Raw genomic sequence first — 7741 nt, 5'->3', positions numbered from 1 at the left:
TTAGCTGAGAGAACCTCTTCTAGTTTTACAGGCAAACTTCTATGTTAACAGAGCTTTCCATCGAAATGTTTTAAAGTATTATAAGAAAGTAGTGGCCTTAACCTAAGAGACATTAGAAGTGTATCATATTCAGAATTTCTGGGAATCTTGTTTCTTATTTCATAGTTATTTTAAGTGGCTCTCAACAGCCACTGGGAGTATCTGAAGGATTTGTCCAAGGACATTTAGAATGATTTGCAGTGTGGTTTATTGTGGAGCAGTAGCCATTTTTTTATTAATAAAAAGTTACAGAAAGTCTGTGATTTATATATCCTTAATTCCACTTTTGCTATTAAAGTAGAAGAATTCTTCATACATTCACACTTTCACTAGTTTTGCTGGCAAGCAAATTGTGTCAAATAGCTTCTGGCTAGTGTTTAGCAGTTGATCCATGGACTGAGATAACACTAGGCTAAGATGGTGCTGACATGAAAAACTAATACCAGTCTTTGTCCCAGTAAGTTTCAATGTTTCCCAGTCAGTTTCAAGTAAAGCAGAAAAAAAAAATAAATTATAACTCCAGATACAGTGTGTAGATACACTGAGACAGAAGATGGTGATGAAAAAATATGGGTCAACCAGGGAAACAGTAATCATGACACTTGTGCCCACATAAAACAGATTAGCCTTATATAAGTATAGAAATTAATTCTAGTAATAGGGTAGTTTTGTTGATTGCATACAAAAAATGGTACCATGGTGAAAGCCAATAGTGGTTAAAGATGAAAGATTTTTATTTGAAAATACAGAAAGAGCAATGCAAGTTGGCATCATAGACTAGTGTTTACATGTTAAATTCGAAACAATAGGTAAGTTGTAATGGCCTTGTGAAGGTTTTGAATATTTTAGAAATGATGGAATTAATTTGGTACTTTTAATGCTATTCTGAGCTTTAATTTTAATTCCCTTTATTTAAGAAAAAACTTATGGCAACATGAATTCTGGTAGGATTTTCGGACTAAAAGCTTTTTCAGGATTTTCAGTTCTTTATAACATGAATGCCTTGCTTGTCTACAAGTAATATAACATACTGCATGATATCTTACTCTTGTCTTTTCATCCATAAAACTAAGCATGTGAAAGTATCAAGTGATGTTTGACACATGTACTAGATTCAAGACAACCAATTTGTAATAAGTGTTTGAAGCATAATCCAATATTTGGTTTCCCAAAGAAGGGCAGAGCTTTTTCTTAACTGTGGTTACTCTGGTTTGTTTTGTTTTGTTTTGTTTTGTTTTTTCCTTTTTCTCTGCCGTGAAAATCCTGATATTGCTGAAGAACTTTATTTCTCTATTGCAAATCTCATTTCATATGGGAGGAGATGCATGCAGGAGCACTGAATATATAGCAACGTACATTGCCTCAAAACTCTGAAAATAAGTTTTGGTTTGGTTTGGTTTTTTCATACAAATTTGAAAAAGGGCATAAAAACTTCCCAACTGACAAAGTATGGACCTGCTTATTGGAATGCAGTAGTTTTACCGGTTGTTGACTGCCTCTAGCAATGGGGTTCATTTTGGAGTATTAGCTTGTTCTGTACTTGGGGTTTTTGCAAAACAATTCCAAGGAGTGACAACTTATGGAAGGTATGTCTATTGCAAATGATGTAAAAAGAAATAAAGGCCATCTTTGTAGATGTGTTGTGAGATGGGAAGAAAGAATATTAATGATTAGCATCCTGTTTCTGGCACTAGACCCTATGGAGAATTTACATCTGTCTGTAAAAAGCCAAAATTCCCCTTAAGTGAATTTCATTGTTACTGATGTTAAAAATGCTGATTAAGGCTCAAGCTAGTCCTTCCTGGGAATGATGGCTTTCATTCTATTCAGTGCACTGACTAACATGTAACTGTGCTGTGCATGTGTGGTACTGTGTTTGTGGTTTCTGTGGTAAATGCATTTGAAGGAGAATAAATTTTCAAGAATGATACATTTTTCTCTGCTGATACATTTTGGCACTCTCAGGATGTTTTGTGTTGTATAAAATCTGAACACACCTTACTGCACATCTGACATAACCTTACTGCAATGAAAACACAAGTTTTCTTTTGAGGCATGTATTTTAAATGCCAGTGTCTTCTAATTCATCTCTTCCCTCCATCCACTGGTTTTAGAATAACCTTCAGTGACTTCTTCTGTAGTGGATTTCAAAGCTAGAAGTAGTGATTGAGAGTCAGTTCTTGCTGTGACATTTTGTCCTTTCAATTTGTCACTCAACAAAAAAAGCTTTTCGCGATATTATTTTCAAACACATAGACTGGTAAGCTTTGAGAAGAAGTACTTACAGAGCTTATCACATCTTTAGGCTTTCAGGATTCCACTAGGAAATATTTTCTTGTAATCAAATGCTTGACATATGATACTCTCTAGTTATACCAGTTAACTTATTTCCAACACTTTCCTGTATGTTGAAGTTTGCCACCTTCAGATGTATTGCAGACTGTTGTTTCATGTAAGCTTGGTGGTACCAGTCCTAGTCCAGGCAACTGGATCTGGTCTGGGAGAGATATTGGCAGAAATATTGAACTATAATCTGTATTGAGAATTTTACATACTCTGATATTTAAATTGAGTAAATGAGCTGGAAGAAGCACCCTCCTTCCCACTGCTGTCATCATTTCTTACAAAAACAATCTGAAATACATCAGAGGTGGGCTTCTAGACACAGCACAATGGGAAAGACTCACTCCCTCAGGAGTTGCATACATTTACAGACTTTGGAAAGCAATGAAGCCATTTCGTATACATCACTGGTTTTATTTGAAGAGTGTTTCACAATAAAATTTTTAAGACGACAACTGTAGACATCTGCTATATGTGCAGCAGTGGTGACTAGTGTTTACTATGATCTTCTGTGTGTTAACAAAAAGCAAAAGGATGTATTGGCAATTTGGTTTTCTGCATAATAGGCAGACAATGCAAAACACAAATTTGGAATTTGGAATTCCACAAAATGGAATTCTGTATTGTGGTAGAAATGCTCAATGTCACCAGAGCTATTGACTTTTCCCACCTGGCTTCCAGGCATTTGGAGAGAAATAACATATGTGCCGTATTGTAAAATGCAGGCTTAATGAACACACAGGTGTTATGTTATAGCAAATGTAACAATAGACATGATGGCAAGCTACTTAAGAACATGTCACAATGTTTTGTTAGTAACTGATTTGCCTTTGGCAATGTTATGAGGAAGAATGTAGACATTTAATTTCCAGTCTAGAATAAATAGAAAATGTTCCTGATGTACATTTGTTATTATTTTAAATAGCAATGTCAATATTTTTGTTTAAAGAAAGTGGTGGCTTTTTTTTTTTAATTAATTTATTTATTTTCCTATGGATTTCACTAAAGAATTCAGTGCCTCTTCTTTATTTGACTTTGATTTAACATTTCTGTTATTTTCTGGAGATTTCTATTGAAGAATTTCTTTTAGATCTCAACTGCACAGTTATTGTAGAAATGTTCTGCACAAAATAAGAAAAAAAAAAAACAAGAAAGGAAATCCTTCATTAAAGTGCAAATGAAATTAGTTAAGGACCTCATATAACCTTGAAGTGCTGTGGAATTAAGCCTTAATCCTACAAAGTCTTAAGAACATGAATAATATCCCTGGTCATCCAAATTCCTGCAGGTTTTTATGTTTATCATGGAAATTCCATGGAGAATAAAACCAATGTATTCTGCTTTTGTTGGTGAAACTCAAAGAAGGAAAAACGGTGTTTAGGATAGGTCACTGGGCCAGTAGCTAGAAGATGATTTTTTCCCTCCTTTGATTCAAACTTGTTTTAGAATCTGGAAAATGCGTGTTGCTTAAACAATAAAGTAAAACAACACTTCCAAGTCACCATTTTTTTTCCTGTGGAAGCCATTTTGTGTTGTCCTAAGCAAGCATATTAGTGGCACCCCTTTCCATAGAAACGTTTAACAATGTTGTTGTAATTAATCCACTAGAATCCTCTTTTTGTTGATCCTGAAAGAAAGGCTGGATGCACCTTGTGTCAAGGGAATGTATGTTCTGAATTGTTAGTGGTCACTTGTGTGAGCTATCAAAAACCCTGAGAACCGGTATGGAACAATTCACAACCTCTGCCTCCACTTCAATATGGTATGTAAACTAATTAAGTAATGGCAAACTAATGCATGCCCAGTGAAGCACAGTTCACTCTTTGCTGCTCAAGTGGGAATGATGTGGAACCATTTACAGAGGTGGGGAACACTGCCAGTATCTTCCTGATCTGAAGGTGAAGAGCCACTACTGCAGCATTTGTAGGACAGTCACACATCTTCCTCAAATCCAGTTGTATTCTTTAGCCCATGTGTGGCTGGGCCAAAGGGCTTCCTCACTGTATCTTCTTTGGAGTGTTGTTTCCCTGCTGAAGATGAGCAAGCATAAAATGCTTTATGCATTTCTTGTTAAACTTTCTGTTAGCCATGTGAAGTGCTTGTATTCTGTCTAAGGCCATTTAGGTCAGCAGGAACATTTTTATATGCAGCCACTGTCTTTTGTTCAGGCCTTTGCTATATGAAAATGTAACATCCGTGCAGAATCTGATCGAGGGGGGCTGGCATCAAAATTTGGACAATTACAATATGCATTGTTCCAACAAAATGTATAAGCCTGTTTCCTGATCTGTTTAGACTGTCTATAAGCAGTTGAGCAGTTCTTCTCATATATTACAGCAATGCTTAATTCCAAGCACATTTTTGGTATACAATTAAAACACACTTTTTATAACAGTAGTATAACACAATACGTATCATCCATAGCAATAGAGCTAAAAAAAATCACTGTATTCATAAATTAAATTGACATTTTGAAAGGTTAACAGAAAGAGCTGCGTTGCTGCCTGTAATCAATAAAAAAAGGATTTCAAGTGATTAAAATCTCTGATGTGGACCTTCCTTATTTGGTGTCTGTCAGAAAGAACAAAACAGAGTAGCCATAGACAGGAGATAAAAATAGACACAACAAGCCTTGCTGTTAGGAGTTCTCCTCTACAACGGGAATTATTGGTGCACAAATCTTTCCTGGTTCAGATTGTAAGTGAATTAACAACATAGTAAGCATTGCTGTGATTTTGCAAGTTGGTAAAGGAAGAGAAAAACCAAGATACACATCAATATTTTCACGTGAACAATATATGAGAAGTAACTGTTAAGTAATACAAGTTACACGTCTGATACATAGACATGTTAGATTCAGTTGTTTTAAAAAAAGATTTTAAATATACATAGATTTATGTTATTTATGCTTATAGAATTAGATGAAAACTCTCTCTTATGAAGTAGAAAAAAAGCATTTGAACACAGCCCTTAGTTCTTTTGTGAATTTGTTGTAAAGTTACACTTCCTTGTAGGCACTGTTGATTACTGATAAATGGTGATAAATATTTTGGTATTCACAACCAAACCATGACAGAACAGTAACCTGGCTTCAGTTCTTTCTGTAAAAAAAATATTTTCTGTGATTAGTGGGAGAGAGGAGCCTTGTTAAGAAGGTTAATGGGTGTCATTCACATGGCTCTAGGAGAAGGAGCAAGAAAGGTTGTTGCTTCAAGAGTCTGTGATCCATCATTTTTCTAATTTTTGCATTGCTTTTGTTTCCTGATTAGATGTATGCAAATGTTATAGATAAGGAGATGTTTATAGAGAAGGACACTTTTGCATTCCTCTGGAAGAATTTAAGGAGTAGTTTATGGAGTTACATACTAGGCTTGTAAAAATGGGAATGTTGGTAAGCTGTAAATCTTTAAGTTTTCCAAGCTATTTGATCAAGATCAATCTTGCTTGAGACATCATTTTTGGAAAAATTTGGCTATTGAAGCATCCTAGACAGAGGGCAGATTTAAAATATTATTATCTAATTTATTCACACTAAGCAATGATACATGGTGTTTTCTTGCAGAACTCTAGCGGAAAAGAATATAGCCAGATCCATGTCTAATTTAATTGCTTCTGTGTGTCAGATCCCTGGTCCCGTATGTTTGCTTAAATGGTACAAGTTGCATAGTTTTGTGTTTGATGATTAACAGTGTAGTTAACTGGGCAGGGAGAGCTTTAAACTAGAAACCATTGGGGAGGGAGTCATTCCTCATAAAATAAGTGAGGAAATTGTGGATGGTGTAGGCAAGCCAAGGGCCTGGGGTGATGGAAGCAGAAGGAGCACGGTAATCAACAAAAGAGAGCTGAAGAGCAATGTCTTTGAGCATGGACATGTAAGCCTGTACTGGGGAACTGGTATGCTTGGGTGCCCCTCTGAAATATCTTTACACTAATGCATGCTGCAAGAGTTAGAAGTCTGTGTGCAGTCACAGGGCTATGACCTTGCTGGGATCAAGGAAGTGTGGTGGGACTGCACACCCAACTGGAGTGCCATGATCGATGGATGGATACAGGCTCCTTAGGAAAGAATGAGCAGGAAGGCAAGGAGGACGAGTTCCCCATTGTGTTGCCCTTTATGTGAGAGAGCAGCTGGAGTGCATGGAGCTCTACGTAGGGATGTTTAAGGAGACAGCTGAGATCTTGTGAGTGAAGATTAGCAGGCAGACCAACATGGTTGCTGTTGCAGTGGGTATCTGCTATAGATCTCCTAACCAGGAAGAAGTCGTAGCTAGGGCCCTCTTCAATGACTGGAAGGAACATCACATTCCCAGGCCCTGGTCCTTATGAGGGACTTTAACCATCCTGATATCTGCTGGGGGGACAACACTGAAGGGTTCAAGCAATCTTGAAGATTTTCTAGAGCACATTAATGACAACTTCCTGACACGGGATTCAGGAACCAACAGGGAAGGGTGCTTTGCTGGACCTGTTACTTACAAGCAAGGAGGAACTGGTCATGGGTGTGAAGGTCAGGGACAGCTGACAGCCATCATGATCTTATGAGGAGGGGGCAGGGCAAAAAGACAGACCACAGCCCTGGATTTCAGAAGAGCAGGCTTTGGCCGCTTCAGGGATCTGTTTGGAAGAATCCCATGGGATATGTCTCTGGAGAGGAGAAAAGCCTAGGAGACCTGGTTGATTTTCAGGGATCACCTCCTCCAAGCTCAAGAAAGGTCCATCCCCACAAGTAGGGAATCAAGCAAAGGCAGCAGTAAGAAAAGTGTGGGCCCTCTCTGAATGGGGTGGGGGTACTGGTGGCAAATGACATAGAGAAAGATGAGGTACTGAATGCCTTCTTTGTCTCAGTCTTTACTGTTAATACGAGCCTTCTGGAATCCCAGGCCCCTGAGATCAGAGTGAAAGTCTGGAGCATGGAAGACTTCCTTTCAGTGGAGGGGGACCAGGTTAGGGATGCTTACAGAAACCAGGCATTCATCATGGGGCTTGATGGTTTGCATCCACAAGTACTGAGGGAGATGTCTGATGTCATTGCAAGGCCAGTCTTGATTACCTTTGAAAGGTCATGGCATTAGGGAGAGGCTCCTGAAGACTAGAAGAGAGTAAATGTCACTCCTGTCTTCAAGAAGGGCAAGAATGAGCATCTGGGAAACTACAGGTCAGGTAGCCTCACCTCCAGTCCTTTGGAAGATGATGGAGAAATATGCTCCTTAAACCATTTGCATGGTAATGATACTAAGAGAAAGCAAAGGATACAGTGCTGTGAGGCACCTCTACACAGCATGATTAGTGTGATTTTATTTTCTTTTTTTTTTCCTCAGGGCCCTTATAGTCAATGGCCTTACCTGTTTTAATTTGGATG

This window comes from Balearica regulorum, chromosome Z (assembly GCF_011004875.1).
Source record: "Balearica regulorum gibbericeps isolate bBalReg1 chromosome Z, bBalReg1.pri, whole genome shotgun sequence".
Taxonomy (NCBI): Eukaryota; Metazoa; Chordata; class Aves; order Gruiformes; family Gruidae; genus Balearica; species Balearica regulorum.
The sequence above is the reverse complement of the archived record's forward strand: the minus strand, read 5'-3'. Positions refer to the sequence as shown.